Source organism: Balaenoptera physalus (assembly GCF_965194825.1).
Source record: "Balaenoptera physalus genome assembly, chromosome: 18".
In the NCBI taxonomy this organism is placed as follows: Eukaryota; Metazoa; Chordata; class Mammalia; order Artiodactyla; family Balaenopteridae; genus Balaenoptera; species Balaenoptera physalus.
Genome location: NC_138899.1, coordinates 12,792,931 through 12,811,830, shown reverse-complemented (window position 1 = coordinate 12,811,830; position 18,900 = coordinate 12,792,931). Strand labels below are relative to the sequence as shown.

Genomic DNA, 18,900 nt, shown 5'->3' with positions numbered 1-18,900 from the left:
TTCCAGGTCTCTTACCCGTTCTTCTGCCTCAGTTACTCTGCTATTGATCCATTCTAGAGTATTTTAAATTACATTTATTGTGTTTTTCATCGTTGCTTGGTTCCTCTTTAGTTCTTCTAGGTCCTTGTTAAATGTTTCTTGCATTTTGTCTATTCTATTTCCAAGATTTTGGATCATCTTTACTATCATTATTCTGAATTCTTTGTCAGGTAGACTGCCTATTTCTTCTTCATTTTTTAGGTCTGGTGTGTTTTTACCTTGCTCCTTCATCTGCTATGTGTTTTTCTGTCTTCTCATTTTGCTTATCCTACTGTGTTTGGGGTCTCCTTTTCACAGGCTGCAGTTTCGTAGTTCCTGTTGTTTTTGGTATCTGTCCCCAGTGGCTAAGGTTGGTTCAGTGGGTTGTGTAGGCTTCCTGGTGGAGGAGACTAGTGCCTGTGTTCTGGTGGATGAAGTTGGATCTTGTCTTTCTGGTGGGCACGTCCACGTCTGGTGGTGTGTTTTGGGGTGTCTGTGGCCTTATTATGCTTTTAGGCAGCCTCTCTGCTAATGGATGGGGTTGTGTTCCTGTCTTGCTAGTTGTTTGGCATAGGGTGTCCAGCACTGTAGCTTGCTGGTCGTTGAGTGAAGCTGGGTCTTGGTGTTGAGATGCAGATCTCTGAGAGATTTTCGCCATTTGGTATTACGTGGAGCTGGGAGGTCTCTTGTGGACCAGTGTCCTGATGTTGGCTCTCCCACCTCAGAGGCACAGCCCTGATGCCTGGCTGGAGCACCAAGACCCTTTCATCCACATGGCTCAGAATAAAAGGGAGAAAAAATAGAAAGAAAGAGGATAAAATAAAATAAAATAAAGTAAGATAAAATAAAATAAAGCTATTAAAATAAAAAATAAGAAAAAAATTATTAAAAAATTTATTAAGAAAAAAAAATTTTTTTTAATTTTTTAAAATAAAAAATAAGAAAAAAATTATTAAGAAAAAGAAATTTTTTAAGTAAAAAAAAAAAAAACAACAAAAAAACGGACGGACAGAACCCTAGGACAAATGGTGAAAGCAAAGCTATACAGACAAAAATCTCACCCAGAAGCATACATATACACACTCACAAGAAGAGGAAAAGGGGAAAAAATAATATATCCTGCTCCCAAAGTCCACCTCCTGAATTTGGGATGATTTGTTGTTTGTTCAGGTATTCCACAGATGCAGGGTACATCAAGTTGATTGTGGAGATTTAATCCGCTGCTTCTGAGGCTGCTGGGAGAAATTTCCCTTTCTCTTCTTTGCACAGCTCCCGGGTTCAGCTTTGGATGTGGACCCGCCTCTGCATGTAGGTCGCCTGAGGGCGTCTGTTCCCCGCCCAGACAGACCGGGGCTAAAGGAGCAGCTGCTTCGGGGCTCTGGCTCACTCAGGCCGGGGTTGGGGGGGGAAGGGAGGGGCACGGAGGCGGGGCGAGCCTGCGCGGCAGAGGCCGGCGTGACGTTGCAGCAGCCTGAGGCGCGCCGTGCGTTCTCCCGGGGAAGTTGTCCCCGGATCACGGGACCCTGGCAGTGGCGGGCTGCACAGGCTCCCGGAAGGGGCGGTGTGGAGAGTGAGCTGTGCTCGCACACAGGCTTCCTGGTGGCGGCAGCAGCAGCCACAGCGTCTCATGCCCGTCTCTGGGGTCCGCGCTCACAGCCGCGGCTCGCGCCCGTCTCTGGAGCTCGTTTAGGCTGCGCTCTGAATCCCCTCCCCTCACGCACCAGGAAACAAAGAGGCAAGAAAAAGTGTCTTGCCTGTTCGGCAGCTGCAGACTTTTCCCCGGAATCCCTCCCGGCTAGCCGTGGCGCACTAGGCCCTTCAGGCTGTGTTCACGCCGCCAACCCCAGTCCTCTCCCTGCGATCCGACCGAAGCCCGAGCCTCAGCTCCCAGCCCCGCCCGCCCCGGCGGCTGAGCAGACAAGCCTCTCGGGCTGGTGAGTGCTGCTCGGCGCCGAGCCTCTGTGCGGGAGTCTCTCCGCTTTGCCCTCCGCACCCCTGTGGCTGCGCTCTCCTCCGCGGCTCCGAAGCTCCCCCCTCCACCACCCGTAGTCTCCGCCCGCGAAGGGGCTTCCTAGTGTGTGGAAACCTTTCCTCCTTCACGGCTCCCTCCCAGAGGTACACAGGTCCCGTCCCTATTTTTTTGTCTCTGTTATTTCTTTTTCCTTTTGCCCTACCCAGGTACGTGGGGAGTTACTTGCCTTTTGGGAGGTCTGAGGTCTTCTGCCAGCGTTCAGTGAGTGTTCTGTAGGAGCAGTTCCACGTGTAGATGTATTTCTGATGTATCTGTGGGGAGGAAGGTGATCTCTGCGTCTTACTCTTCCGCCATCTTCTCCTCCTCTCCCTAATTTTTAAAGTCACAGAGTCATAGATATGTAGTAATAAATTTAAATTAAGTAATATTAAATAATCCCCATATCAAGATTTTTATTAATCTGCTCTCTATACCACCAGTCCCAACCAAGAGTTTCCCATTGCTCTCATGCCAACTGTTGAGACTCATTTAAAATTGAAATCTTAACCTAAGTATCACTCAGTAAACATTAGTGCTTTTTGCCTGGGGAGACAGCTATTATTTCAGACAGATACATGCAGTGTGTCTCTTCTGTTTAGGGAATTATTATTTAACTCATATTACAGTTCACAGCCTTTGTCGTCATCTTTTAGACTTAATTATACATTTTACAAGCACATTGCTCACTGCTGTTTCTTGTACTCTTTGTCTTCTATCCTGAGATCTAGGTTATCATTAAATTTCATTCAGTTAGAATAATTCCTCTAGTAATATAAAAAGTGTATATTCAAAAAGAGTGGGTCCTAGCCTGTTTAATAATGGTTGTCTTTTGTCCTCACATTTAGATGACATTGACTCAATTTCTGTCAAGATTTGTAAATGATCATTACTGTTTTCTAACTTCCAGTGTTGCAAATAAGAAGTCTGATGCTAGTCTAATTCTCCTATTCCTCTAACAGCCATTTCTTTGCATTGGAAAGTTTACTAAACTTTCTTTTTCTTTTTTTGATTTCAGAAGATTCATTTGGATGAATCTGATTTCTCTGTCATTGTCAGAAATACTTCCTGGTGTTAGTTGAATCCTTTCAATCTGAAAAAGCAAATTTTGTTCAAACAAGGAAGTCGTTATCTATTGTTCTTTGATCTGTATTTATCTCCTATATAGTCTTCTTTTCTTTCTTTGTAATTCCTATTACCAGTGTCTTCCATGTCTTTTGTCTTTTCATCTATGGTATCCATTTCTTTGAATTTTTGCTCTGTACTGTGTACTATTTTCTCCACTTGATCTTTCAGATAACCAATTTGATTTTCATCAGGAACTGCTCTCTCCTTGAATTCATCTCTCAACTTTAAATTTGGAAATTTTGAGGGGGACTTTTAAAAATATTTCCAGAAATCTTTTTATATTCTCTTATCTCCTTGAGACTTCTCATTACATTTTTATTAAATCTCTAATCTGTTTTTCCATTAATTCTGCCTCAGTAGGACCGATGTAATCTAGTTGTTCAATCTGTTACGTTCATTGAAGTGATTCATTATTTTCTTGTCCTTGCTGAGTGTGGATTTCTTCAGCAAGAAATGATGCAAGTCCAGCTACTGGGTCTCTCAGGCAATAGAGACTTGACAGGCAGTGGAAGACATGCCTGCTTTTTTTCTCCCTAAATGGATCAGTATTGAATGAGTTCACAAGCTGGGACTTTAGGGCTGAAATGTAAAACCCCCCAAGCCTCAGGGTCCCTCAGGCACAGTACAAAAGGGCAGTCCTCGGCACAGTCTTTCTCCTTCCCTCCAGATCTGCTGGAACCTGCTAGCTCAGCCCCTAAGCAAGCAGGCATAGCCCTGCTTTGGAAGATACCCTCTGACCAGGCAGCTAGTACAGATAGATCCATGTGTCAACACATACCAAAAGATATGAAGACTCTGTAGAACTTATGACAGTTTACAACCTTTCCATGACCTCCAACGACTGGAAACAAATTTTGTTTATAAGGAGTTGAGGGAAAAATGGCAGGTTGAAGACGTTTGTCGCCTTTCTCTTCCAAGGACCTACTACAATTAAAGGAAAAAATTGCAAAAGCATAACCAACAAAAGCAAAGAATATGACAGGTGACATCAGAGGATAAAATGGCTTTTTAATTTTATTTATTTATTTTATTATTTTATTTATTTATTTATTTTGGCTGCGTTGGGTCTTCGTTGCTGCGCGCGGGCTTTCTCTGGTTGCGGAGAGCGGGGGCTACTCTTCGTTGCTGTGCACGGACTTATTGCGGTGGCTTTTCTCGTTGTGGAGCACGGGCTCTAGGCATGTGGGCTTCAGTAGTTGTGGCATGTGGGCTCAGTAGTCGTGGCTCGTGGGCTCTAGAGCGCAGGCTCAGTAGTTGTGGCACATAGGCTTAGTTACTCCGCGGCATGTGGGATCTTCCCGGACCAGGGCTTGAACCCGTGTCCCCCGCATTGGCAGCTGGATTCTTAACCACTGCACCACCAGGGAAGCCCAAAGTGGCTTTTTTAATGCAAATGGGAAATAGAGACATGGGCATCAATTTAGCAAAGGAGAGGAGGCTACTGATATTGACAGGGGTTACTGTTGAGAGGAAAGCCCATTCACCCTGCAGAACTGCAGGCCTGGAGGCACGAGGCATATGGCAGGCAAGAGGGGCTTAGCAGGTGTCAAGGAGCTGGGCTGAAAGTCTCCATCCGGGAATCCAGGGACAGGCACCAGGAACAGCCTGGCACCAACTCCCCAGGGAACCCGAGACAGATTTCTGGTCCTCTCCTGAAGGTCAGTCTAGAGAAAATAGAAAAATAATGATTAAGTGAAATTTCAGAAGGACTTCCTGATAGCTGAAGTGATTAAACACTAGAATAAGCTTGGAAACAGATGTTTGGACTAGGTTCATGCATTTATGCAACAAATAAATATGAAAGGCCCTGGGCACTAGATCTACTTCATATCTGTTACACCTCTAGGATTATCTTATTTTATGAGTCATTAAGGGCAGTAGGTACTGTGTCTGATTATAAACTATTAAATATCAAGATCCATAAGTTTCCTACCTTAACCATGGCTTAATAATCCATGCTCGCATTTTACGCTTCAACATTACATACTGCTAGTTACATACTTCAAACCTTTGCAAAAGCTTATTTTTCCCATTCCTCCACTTGATGACCTAGAAAATAACTATTGAGAAAACCTAGCTTATTATGTCTCCTCCCTGGCCCTCTGTGACAGGTAAGCATTCCTACTTTGGGGTTATTTCCATGCCCATTTTAATAATGCATTCTATTTTTATTGGTTTAAAAATCTGTCTCTCTCAGTAGACTGAGCTTTCTGAGGGTAAGGATTGTATTCTTGTATTCTTAGTACAGTCTTGACACTAAAAAAATATTTATTGAATTAGACAGATTTTATTTCAAAATAATTGGCCTGGTGCAGACGAACTGTGTTCAGATAGTTTCTGTATTAGCCTTTCTCTTTCTAACCTTGTGACCACTGACATAGTTCAGGGCCTACTCATCCTTCCCAAGGAGGACACTCATCTTCACTGTCTGCGTTTTCTACTTTCTGGTCATTATTTCTGTTTAAATAACCTCTTTTACTCACACCCCGCTCCCTCCTCCCCACCCCAAGTCTCCATCTTCCTGAAGATGATGAGGCTGGAACCCACAAAGAAGCCAGTGGGAGACTTGGTCTGCGTCCCCCCATCACAGGACAGAAAGGCCTGTGAGGCCTGGCTGGGACCAGGGCACCCAAGGCAAATGGCCAGCTGTTGGATCAGCTGAAGGGTTAAGCACAAGAAACTTCCTAACTGAAGGAGAACCAAGTCACTAGTCACAAACTTGGGGCACCCATATGTTTTTCTCCCCATCAATATTATACCTTTTGTTTCTCAACATTCTAACATGATTGCAAGTGAGAAGGGCTATTGTAACTCATAACAAACGCCTCAAAAAGAGATATTGGCTTTTTATAATTGGTTCAAGACACACTGTCATTCTTGTGACAATGAAATTAACCGAAAGAAGTCTTTTACTTTATCTATGCATTACATCCTAACCTTTAACATTCATTATTAACAATCAGTGTTACATGTTTAGGTAGCAGAGAAGGAAATGAACAAAGATTGAAATTTTTTAAATCCCCAGGCCCTGCATTTGGGCCTCTAAAACTGTCTTCCTGGTAGATTGCATTATCTATGCAGGGCCTTCTAAATTTTCTTTCTTTTATTTTCTTTTTAAGGCCTGCAAGTTTCCAGCTCCTCAGGACCTCTACACTGAGGCAAGATTCTTAGTGAAGGTAAACGGTAAACTCAGACAGCTATTGCAATGCTTCCGGTGTAGTGATGTTGTTAGATGTATATTCATGCTATACGAAGGTTTGAAATACAATTTGTAAAATAGTCATATAAATGGGGATTTTAATTGTGCAATAAGTTTGGAAAGCAACCTGACAATGCATGTCAAAGTCTTTAAAATTATCATAACTTTTGCCTGAATAACTCTACTTTTAGAACTCAAATCCATGTAAATAATCGGAAACAATAGAAACAAGCTTCAATCACAGAGATCTCCATCACAGCCTTTTTCATAATAGTAAACATCAATAAAACCCTGAATGTCTAAAAATAGGAGACTCTCTAAGTAAATTAGATGGGAAAATAGCCATGTAAATAATGTAATATTATGGCACCATAACCAATTATGTTTCAGATCAGTCCAATTCAACAAACATTTATTTATTTGAATTTTATTTAATTTATTTATTTTTTATACAGCAGGTTCTTATTAGTTATCCATTTCATACATATTAGTGTATACATGTCAATCCCAATCTCCCAATTCATCCCACCACCCACCCCACTTTCCCCCTTGGTGTCCATACATTTCAACAAACATTTATTGACTGCTTTAAATTTCTAGCACCATTCTAGCAGCTCATGGTCTAATGGACAGACAGATATAAAAGAATATTTGAAATAGACTGTGGTTAAGTGCCACAAAAGCATGGAGAAGCCTCAGCTACCTCAGGAGGGGAGAATGGGGGTTGTAGAGGCAAGAAGAAAAACCAGGGATGCCCTAATTTTGGTTATTTCATGTGATTTGGTAAATAGTTTATTATGGGGAAGTTTGATGTGCACAGAAGAGGCTTCTAATCAACCCCTAGAAGAATGATTAAGATGAAACGTAAGAGATGAGTAGGAGTTAGCAACAGAACGGGGGCAGGTTAGGGAGAAAATTGTTCTAGGTAGCAGGACTGGCTTGTGCAAAGGTCCAGAGGTGGGAGAGGCAATGAGGTGTCTGGGGTACCATAATTAGTCAGAATGCCTGGAGCATGGAGTGTCAGTGTCCCAAGCCTGAAGAAGTAGGTCCACAGGACCTGAAGGTTTTTGAAAAGCATACAGAGCCTGGATTCTGTTTTGAGGGTGACAAGAAAGCACTGTGTTTGTGAGCAGATTTAAAGAAAAAGATGATGTGTGTGGGTTTAGCTATGTTGAGTAGAGCTCACCAAGCAGTCAGAGGCAGAGGACTGGGGGGTCAGAAGAGAGAGCTGGATGAGACACAAGGATTTGGTGTTACAAGCGTTCAGATGATAACTGAGGCTCAGGGGATGGATGAGACTGGGGAGGTGTGGGTCAGGGATTGGGGGTGTAAAGGGCTTAGGAGAGGGACAGGCAGAGGGATGGGAGTCCTCAAAGGATACTGAGATGGGGTAGCCAGAGCAATAGGAGACAAACAAGAAGAATGTAGTGTCACAAGACACAAGGAAAAAGTACGTTTCAAGAAGTGGGTGAACACATCAGAAGTTGTCAAGAATCAAGTAAGATGAGAACCTACTGTATAGCACAGAGAACTATACTCAATGATCTGTGGTGACGTAAATGGGAAGGAAATCTAAAAACAAGTGGATAGGGACTGCCCCGGTGGCACAGTGGTTAAGGCTCCATGCTCCTAATGCAGGGGGCCTGGGTTCGATCCCTGGTCAGGAACTAGATCCCACACGCATGCCACAACTAAGAGTTCGCATGCCGCAACTAAGGAGCCCACGTGCTGCAACTAAGGAGTGAGAAGCAACTAAGGAGCCCACCTGCTGCAACTAAGACCCTGCGCAACCAAATATAAATAAATAAATAATAAAATTAAATTAAAAAGAGTGGATATATATATATATATACACATATAACTGATTCACTTTGCTGTACAGCAGAAACTGACACAACATTGTAAAGCAATTATACTCCAATAAAAAATAAATCAATAAAATAAAATACTAAAATACCAGACTCAAAAAAAAAACAAAAACTTGAAATCTTCTAAGGAAATCAGCAGCAAGAGCATCAGTGACCCAAGCAAGAGCGATTTTAGTGCAGTGTTGAAAACAGAAGCCACATGGCAGAGCATTGTGGCGTGCGTGGGTAGCACAGAAGTGGAGGCGAGAAGAGAAGCAACCCTTTCAAAGAGTTTGTCTGGAAGAAGGGTGAGAGCTAAGGCAGCAACTGCAAGCGATTGTGCTCTCAGTGGGGTGATTTTATTTTTCTTACTATAAGATGGAAGATGCTAGCATTCAATGATTGGATGCTGATGGGACTGATCTATTAAGGAGACTGGAGAGTTAAGGATAAAGATGAGAGAAGGCATAATCGATATAACGAGATTCTTTGAGATGAGGTGGGTAAGAATGGACTACAGAAACTTAGCCTGGATAAAGGACACCTTTTTGTTGGATATTTATGCCAAGAAGGAAAGGATGAAGTGGATGTAGGATAGATGGTAGGTTTGAAATTCGGAGGTTGGGGTAAGAAATGTGTCACTGGATTCCATTTTCAATAAGGGGCTGGAGGGTGAGGCACCTGTAAAGCATGAGAAAGAGGAGGTGAGGAAGGAGGCTTGAGGAAAGAGGAGATAGTGGTAGCTTTTTTGGAAATTGGGAGGATTGATTAGGGACAGAGGAGAAGGCAGGGTAGCCCAGACGATGACGTAAATGTGCTATTCCTCTCCAGCAGAGTAAACAAACATCTTTCTTATTTTTTATCTCCAGAGACTCAGATTGAAGCACATTCAACCAACTTCATTCAAATTCCCCAAATGCAACCTTTGTAGGACTCACCATAGGAAAATCCAAGTTAACCAGAAAACTATTCTTTGTTTTCCTGGATGTTTGGGGAAGTGTGGTAAAAGCCCTGGTGGGAGAAGAAGGAGATGGCAGAAAAGAAACAAAGTCCAATCAAAATATACTATTACACATCACAATCTGTTGATAAACCTTAAATATTGTACAGTGCTTTTTCAGTTAAAAAGTCATTTTCAAATATATTCATTTACCGCTTCTAATAATTTGCTCAAAGTCATAGAGCAAGTGGAATCACGTTAAGACCAGCCCCAGGCTTTCTGAACTCGGAGCACTTCCTTTTTCAGTATACTGTTAACCTAAAACAGTAAAACCATCACTCATTTTTCCAGCTAAACAGGTTTATGTGGGAGCAGCAAAGAACTGCAATTCAGGACATGCAACTATGGTGAACCACATGCAAATCCAATAAAGCAAAGGAGAGTAAACTCTTTTATAGAGGAGAATGGGGGAGTTGAAAGGGGCTGTTATAAACAAAAAGTCCATTGGAGGAAACTGGGAGTTTGAAGGGTAGTGGCCTTTCATTGGCTGAGTTGTGACAGTCTCTCAATGGCTGATCTGTTACCAGGCAAGGAGAAAATCTTTCTCCTGCTGGTGATAGTAAAGTAGTGTCACTTCTTGCTGGAGGTGCAAGGTACATCTCTTCCTGTTGGGAGCTGTGTTGGCATCATGTGATAAGTGTATGAGAGCTCTCCCTTCTGGTCTTCTGACTCCGTTTTAGTGACGTTTTCCTGTATTAATTTTCTCAATAACAGGAGCCTTTCTGACCCCACCAGACTGGTGCTAAAGTAGCATATATAAGAAGGATTTTCAGCCTCTGACCCAGGAATTATTCTAGTGAGGGTGCAGGATCTTTTTTCATAAGTGCCCTCAGACCCATTCTAAATACACACACACACACACACACATTGTTACATTCAACAACAGTAACAACAACTAAAGGGAAGTGCTCTTGCAGACTCAGTTGGCTGCTTGACTCAATGTCAAGAAGAGAAATGAAATTGTTCCCTGCCTTCTCTGGAGTAAGAGATTTCTTGACCTAGAGAGTAAAGGTAACAGGAAACCCACATGTTACACAGAGCATAAGCCCAAATAAACAAGTCCTTTCCAGTTAGTTATCAACAGCTGTGAGTGACTTATCTTCCATCCATTTTCTCTCTCCTCTCCTCTCACATGTCCTTGGGCAATCTGGTGATAAACAATGTATAATAATATGGGAATAGTGCACTTGAGGAGGAAAGTAGCAGAATTCCTTAATCCTTTCTGTATTCAGGAATCTTCTCTCTCCCAGTTTTTCTCTATATCAATTAGAAATACTACAAGATGGCCAGCCCCCCTTACGAGTGAGCGACAGCTTTAATCATTACCATCTCTTTTGAATTGTGTCACAAGATACTGGTTTTTGTCAAGTCGTTGGCATTCCTTGTACTAACATGTGGAAACTGGGGCTTCCAAACCAAGATGAGGTCATCCGTTGATTGTTGTCTTCCGTAGCTGTTATCCTCATCATCGAGTTCTTTCCCACGATTACTACCAAAATGCAGAGACTATGGTGAAGCAAAATCTCTATCTTGTATGAAGAAAAATTATATGTTAGATATATCTGAACTTCCAAGCATTTGGTATTTGGTTCCTGGGAACTACATGGAAGAGATTCAGATATAAATACTTTGTTCCCATTAAAAAATGAACAAACCAACTTTGAAGGGGGTTTATTCCCCCAGAGTCAGACAGACATAGAGTCAAACTCTAGTTCTGTAACTCACTGTGTTGTATGAACTTGGTTAAGTGACTTAACCTTTTTGAGCTTGAGTGTTCTATGGTAAACGGGGAAAATATCTCCTTCACAGAATTTAGGGAGAATTAAAAGAAAGATTGAAAGTGAAGCAGGTAATAAACATTCAGATATTGGTCTTCAGCTGGTCCCTTTCTCTCAACACTCTCCCACTTCCTAGAATCATAACTAACAAAATATTACTTAAAAAATTAAAATATTTGGTGAGAAAAATAACTTTGCAGGTGCCAGTGTTATTTTTATTTTGCTCTGCTAAGACATGACAGGACCGGACAATCTTTCCCCAAAGCCTAATTAGCGTTTTCCCATGACTGTATTTGTGTTTGTTTTTGCTTCTTTTGTTCAAGTTAGGTCTTTAGGCGACTGAAATGAAATGCTCGCCAAAGAGTCATCCTTTGTAGCAGTGAGGACACAAATTACATTGTTCTCCAGGGTTTAAAACACCCAGACATTAAATTTAACTATATGAGCTTGGCAAATCTTTTCAAAAACAAAGCAGCTGTTTCCCTTTTGTTCATTTTTTTTTTTAAAGCCTTGCTCACCAGCTTAAAGATGTACACACCCTTATTGCAAACCCAGGGAAATACTATGAAGTAGGCAAATGCATTTACAAGTGTGAAGGTGCACGGTGATGAAAAGAGAATGAGGGGATGAGATGCTGAATTTTACTTTCAAGCAGTACAATATTCTCTATTTGCTAAGCAATATAACACATATTGTTTATGTGGTGTGTCAGCCACTAGTTCAAGTCTTTATGAATAATAACTTGTATTTATGAATAACAGTACCTCATAAGGCAGGTACTATTATTATTCCCACTTTACAGATGGAGAGACTGAAGCATGGAAAATTTAACAATTTGCCCAAGATCATGCAGCTCTAATAGGCAGGGCTGGGGTTCTGGACCCAGGTAGACTGGCTCCACAGTCTATGTTTTCACAAGGTTCTTCTACCTCTCATCTGCTCTTTATTCTCTTTATTTCATTTATTCTTTTTCCTTTATGTAATGGCCCTCCATTGTTCCTACTCATCACGGTAAAGTCCTTGCTTTCACTATTCTTGGGCAACTATCTCCCTCCTCCAACAAAGATGGCACCCCTTAAATGGTCACCACCATGGCAGCTGCCCACAGGCATGCCTCTCCAAGGGGTAGGGAATCAGCAGGAAACTCCACTGGTCACTAATTCAAAGGATGACACGCAGCTCAGATTGTGAGCAATGTAGTTACAGCAGGGGGAGGTGTGGCAAAGAGACTGCAGCCATAACCCCACTTTGTGCCACCCACAGTGGTCATCTTCTCAGGTCTCTGTGCTGAGTCCTTCTTGCCCGTGACACTCTCAGCTCCCAAATATGTTCAATGTCTACATGAGTGTGAGATTATGTCACTACTGCCACTGGCCAATACAGGGCCTTTGAGTGAATTAGAAAGGGCAAATGGTGCATGAAGGTGTCTGGGTGTGGTCTGTGGGCAAAGGGTATGGTCACTCTGGGTCATGAATAACTTCAGAGTTCACCTGCTATGTCCTGGCACCACTCGTTCCTCAAAATGCAACGGTTCAATCCAACAAAACGTTGTCTGAGCATCCACTGAGGACCAGAACTGTGCAAGGTACAGGAGAGATGAAGAGAACTATGACAGGCTCCCAACCCGCTTCGGTCAATGTCAACAGTGTCAACCTAGCATAATACATCAATGATAGAGTTAAACCTGATACATTGACGAGCAGAGAGGAGAGCTGCCCATCTCAGTAGGGGTTTCTTTAAAAAGCTGCCTGATAAGGATATACAATGGAAAAAAGACAGCCTCTTCAATAAGTGGTGCTGGGAAAACTGGACAGCTCCATATAAAAGAATGAAATTAAAACACTCCCTAACACCATGCACAAAAATAAACTCAAAATAGATTAAAGACCTAAAAGTAAGACCAGATACCACAAAACTCCTAGAGGAAAATATAGGCAGAACACTCTTTAACATAAATCGTAGCAATATTTTGGAGTGATCCATATTCTAAAGCAAAGGAAATAAAAACAAAAATAAACAAATAGGACCTAATTAAACTTTAAAGCTTTTGCACAGCAAAGGAAACCATTGATAAAGTGAGAAGCCAACCTACTGAATGGGAGAAAATATTTGCAAAATGATGCGACTGACAAGGGGCTAATTTCCAACATATATAAGCAGCTCATACAACTCAACATCAAAAAACAAAACAAAACAAAACAAAACAACCTGATTTAAAAATGGGCAGAAGAACTGAATAGACATTTTTCCAAAGAGGAAATGTAGATGGCCAACAGGCACATGAAAAGATGCTCAACATTGCTAATCATCAGGGAAATGCAAATCAAAACCACAATGAGATATCACCTCACACCTGTCAGAATGGCTATCATCAAAAAGAACACAAATAGCGAATGTTGGTGAGGATGTGGAGAAAAGGGAACCCTAGTGCACTGTTGGTGGGAATGTAAGTTGGTGCAGCCACTGTGGAAAATAGTATGGAGGTTTCTCAAAAAACTGAGCATAGAACTCAGCTCAGAAAACTGAGCAATTCCACTCTTGGGTGTATATCTGGAAAAAACAAAAGCATTATTTATAATTGCCAAGATAAAGAAGCAACCTAAGCGTCCATCAACCATCAACAGATAAATGGATAAAGAAGATGCAGTACACACACACACACACACACACACACACACACACAATGGACTACTACTCTGCCATAAAAAAGAATGAAATTTTGCCATTTGCAGCAACATGAATGGACTTGGCAGCATTATTAAGTGAAGTAAGTCAGACAGAGAAAGACAAATACTATATGATATCACTTATATGTAGAATCTTAAAAATACAACAAACTAGTGAATATAACAAAAAGATGCAGACTCACAGATATAGAAAATAGACTAGTGGTTACCAGTGGGGAGAGGGAGAAGAGGCACTATAGGGGTGGGGAAGTGGGAGACACAAACTATTAGGTATAAAATAAGCTGCAAGAATATACTGTATAACACAGGGAATGTAGCCAATATTTTATGATAACTATAAATAGAGTCTAACCTTTAAAAACTGTGACTCACAGTACTGTGCACCTGTAATTTCTATAATATTGTACTATACTTCGATTAAATAATTTATTAAAAAAATAAATAAAACCACACACACAAAAACTCTGCCTAAGCACAGTGCTTGGCATATAGTAGGTACTCAATAAATATATGTAGGATGAATGAATGGGCAGATGCATGCATGCATGTCTTAAAGAAAGAGTAGGAAATAACAAGACAAAAAGAGAGAAAATAGAACCCAGGCAAAGAGAAGAGCATGAGAGAAGCCCGGAAACAGGAAACAGCTTGGTGTGTCTGGGGAATTTCAGTTCAAATCCCAAGAAGGGGAGTGGCAGGAGGTAAACTAGAAGAGTGGGCACAAGACTATTTCATAATAAGAAGTGGGAACATGAGCCAGCAGGTCAGTGCTTCTCAGACTTTAGTATGCAAATTACTTCGAGATCCGATTCTGATTCAGGAGGAATCAGCGGAAGCCTGAGATCCTCTGGTTCTAAAAAGCTCCCAGGTGAGGCTGCTGCTGGTCCACGGACCACACTTTGAGTAGCAAAGCCCTGGGAGGTGATGGAAAGCACTGATGACTTTGAAGGAGAGTGACTTGTGATTGACCCCCTGGAAGGTATTCAGTAGAAGTTAAATGAATAAGAATGTTAAAGTACAGGAACAATAATTAGTTAAAGTTTACTTCATTTCACAGAGAGAATGGAACGAGCATTTATTGAGTAGCTTTTATACACTGGCACCTGGTAAACATTATCTCCTCTAACAATAAAAATAAAAGCCCTACCTCCCACTGTACCGCTTTTAACTATGTAACTTACATAACCAAACAACCGTTTCAGGTGAATTTTAAACAGAAATAACTGTATGTAAACGAACTCACACTAGAAATGTTTAGCGTAGTGTAAACTGTGAATGCTAAGTATTTTAATGACATAAATAGCATTTTTCTTTTGAGTCATGAGTCCAGGCACAATTTAAAAGTCAACTAAGCCACTACTCACATCTTTGATGCTTAAGTTTGAACGCTTCGGGACTTCCCTCGTGGCACAGTGGTTGAGAATCCACCTGCCAATGCAGGGGACATGGGTTCGAGCCCCGGTCCAGGAAGATCCCACATGCCGTGGGGCAACTAAGCCCGTGCGCCACAACTACTGAGCCTGTGTGCCACAACTACTGAAGCCCACACGCCTAGAGCCCGTGCTCCGCAACAAGAGAAGCCACCACAATGAGAAGCCCACGCACCACAACAAAGAGCAGCCCCTGCTTGCCGCAACTAGAGAAAAGCCTGCGTGCAGCAACGAAGACCCAGTGCAGCCAATAAATGAATAAATAAATAAATTTATTTTTTAAAAAATGTTTGAACTCTTGGTCACCACCCCACAGCTACCAATTCCTGAAATAGGCCCAGATCTCTAATTTTAAATTCAAAATTACACTTTGCTCTTGATCTAGCCTTGGGTGTTTCGGTTGGTGACACCACATAAAGCTAGCTTATTTGGAACTCTTATTTTCAGAGAGGGAGAGAGAGCTCGAGCAGGAGGAGAAAACTCTCCCTGGGCCAGCAGTGGCCGCAGAACCAGACGGTTCTTTTCTGTTTGCTTTCCCCTCAGCCAGGCTGACTTATCAATTCCTCTGAACTTGTTGACATTGGGAAAGAGGCCTGCGGGGGTGGAGCAAAGGAAATAAAAACTGAGGGAAAAGCAGAAAGGCATGAAAGTTCAGACAGGGCTGCTGACTCATTTCCAGTGAAACCCTACTTTTCCCTGAAACAGTTCAGAAGGTTTTATAAACATAGGGCTGTGGACCTTCTGGGCTGTGGATGTCATCCTTCTGCTATTATGCGCCACAGAACAAGGGGAATCCGGCAGAGGGGAAGAGCAGATGCCTGCGGATGAGACTGACGGGTGCACATCTCAGCCTTGTCGCCTAGACATGTGCCTTGACATGTAACTGAGCATAATGGACCTCTTTCCTCACCTTTAAAATTAGGAGAATATTATAGTAGACACTTTGGATCTTTGCCTGAGCAGTTTCCCTTCCTTGCTTCTTTTTTTTTTTTTTTTTAATTTTATTTATTTATGGCTGTGTCAGGTCTTCGTTTCTGTGCTAGGGCTTTCTCTAGTTGTGGCAAGCGGGGGCCACTCTTCATCGCGGTGCACGAGCCTCTCACTATCGCGGCCTCTCTTGTTGTGGAGCACAGGCTCCAGACGCGCAGGCTCAGTAATTGTGGCTCACGGGCCCAGTTGCTCCGCGGCATGTGGGATCTTCCCAGACCAGGGCTCGAACCCTATTCCCTGCATTGGCAGGCAGATTCTCAACCACTGCGCCACCAGGGAAGCCCCCTTGCTTCTTTTGTTAACAGCCTCTCTTACATCCCTTTGTAAAGTAAAGCCAACCCCATTGTGTGTCCATCAAAGTACCCTAAGGGAAAACAGACTCAAGCCAGGACCATCGGACACTCCACTGCCACCATCATTTGTAGGACTTGAACCATGGTCCAGAAGCAATTGGAGGCTCCCTGGACAAACGATTCATTAGTTTCTGCTCCTGAATCCCCCAAATTGCCTTGGATCACATTCTTCCTGAAGCCTGTGTGTTTAGCTGTTCCCATGGTTCCTTGAACCTGACAAATTCCTTTTTGATTAAATTAGCCAGTGTTGGTTTCTGTTGCTTGCCACAAGGAACTCTAAATGATACATATACTCACCTCTTAGGGTGGCTATGGGTATTAGCAGTAACACCTGCACTTCTAGGTTTAAAGGCTCAGTATCTGATCAAAGAATTAATATTAGGGAATAACTTAAGGTTATAGCACAGGCAATCAATCCTAGGAAAATTCACAAAGTTAACACATCTGTGCCCCTGGGTGTTGCAACAGGAGTGCCCCTTTGGTAGTGTTTCTATGGTTTTATTAACTGAGACGCACAGAAAATTTCCCAGATCAAAAGCATCTTCCCCGGGCTTCCCTGGTGGCGCAGTGGTTAAGAATCCGCCTGCCAACGCAGGGGGCACGGGTTTGAGCCCTTGTCCAGGAAGATCCCACATGCCGCAGAGCAGCTAAGCCCGGGCGCCACAACTACTGAGGCTGCGCTCTAGAGCCCGTGAGCCACAACTACTGAGCCCACATGCCACAACTACTGAAGCCCGTGCGCCTAGAGCCTGTGCTCTGCAACAAGAGAAGACACTGCAATGAGAAGTCCGCGCACCGCAACGAAGAGTACCCCCTGCTCGCCACAACTAGAGAAAGCCCGCAAGCAGCAAAGAAGACCCAACGCAGCCAAAAATAAAATAGATAAATAAATAAATAAATGTTTTTTTTTTAAAAAAAAGAAAAGCATCTTCCCCTACCTGCCTACCATCTCTCCTGAAGTTCCCACCATTCATACCATGTCTCAAGTTTTCTCATAAAGAAACATTTGCTTAATACACTTAAATATGGTGCTTCCTTGAACTAGTTAAAAGTATATTATCCATATATATGTAGTAAGTATATTATCGGTATATACATAATAAGTGCTCGTGTGTCCTTTCCTCTAAATGCAGGGGACAAATGTTTGACCAATCTGGAGAGAAGCTTAAACTCCCTATGTCAACTATATCATTTGTGATCAAGGTTTATAATCATAAACATTTACTTTGTTAAGAAATTCTATGGTTTTTAAAAATATAGACTTTATTTCTTAGAGCAATTTTAGGTTCACAGCAACACTAAGTGGAAAGTGCAGAAGGTTTGTGTGTGTTTTTGAATATTTTATTATAACTTCAGTTTTTCCTTTATGATAAAACATGATTATGCAGCCCTATGAAATGTGTAATTCAATATATCCCATTGAACACAGGAGGAAGTACCAGGATACTTGCTTTATAAAATGTGGTGCTTCTCTCAACATTTAGAAACCTGTAACCCACCCCTGCAAAGCCCTTTATGTTCCCTCTGAGTGAAGCTAGGAGCCTTACACCTCTTGCTCCAAACACTGCCTATTTATTATTTATTGGTTAGATTTCAGAGGCATGCTTCCTCTGGAGAGCTCAAGGCCACGCGCAAAGGACTTTCGTCTTCTTAGTTATAAACATTCTCCTAACCTTAGAATAGCCCAAACAGCAGAGTGTCAAGGGCAGCAGGAAAGCAAGAGAGAGAGTGAAAAGCACATTCAAGGATCATCTCAATGTTCTGTCTGGAAGCTACTTAGCAGAGCACCAGTGGCCTTCAATTTAAGGAGGAGGCCTTTTGGTTTTCCTTCTGTGAGAAAATAAAAGGGATCTTATCCCAAAATGAGAAAAAAAAAAAAAAGTAACAGAAAATAAAACTGAATTTTTAGTCTCCTGCTCTAAATTATAGGTTAGTTGGGGACAGGTACTTAATAAATACGGTGCTTGCATGGCAAAAGCAACAAGTCGTACCTCTGATATTTATTGAATGTTTATCATGTGCCAGGTTTACCAGCCCTTTACGTTGCCCTCTACAATGAGGTAAATCCTATTATTATTCCCATTTTACAAGTGAGGAAACTAAGGCTCAGAAACTTGTGGAAATTCATCTGGTAAATGGTGAAACTACTACTCGAACTTCAGGGTCTGCACCCTTTATCATTAGGATATACTGCCTCCCTTATGTATATTCATTTAAGCTGAATAATTAAGTAATTAAGCTGTCAATGTCCAAGACAAGAGCAAGGCAATAGGAGAAAATGTTGTGACCATTTGCCAAAGCTTCTTCTCTTCAAATAAATAACAGCAGAAGAAAAATTTCAGAAATACAATAGTGGAAGATGTCTAGAGCGCTTTTTACCTATTTTCCAATATAGGTAAAATGGTGTTATATAGGGGAAAAGTGGACTCCATTATTTTAATAGTTTGAATGCTTCATTAAACAAA

At 41.9% G+C, this 18,900-nt stretch overlaps 1 long non-coding RNA gene across 1 annotated transcript in view; it reads left to right on the top strand.

The window, feature by feature from the left end:
• The window catches only part of LOC309647405, a 138,888-nt gene that overhangs the window by 42,566 nt on the left and 77,422 nt on the right, over window positions 1–18,900 (top strand). The window contains exon 3 of the long non-coding RNA XR_014256022.1: window positions 6,274–6,330. This is a non-coding gene — a long non-coding RNA (uncharacterized lncRNA). The remainder of the gene's footprint in view (window positions 1–6,273; window positions 6,331–18,900) is intronic.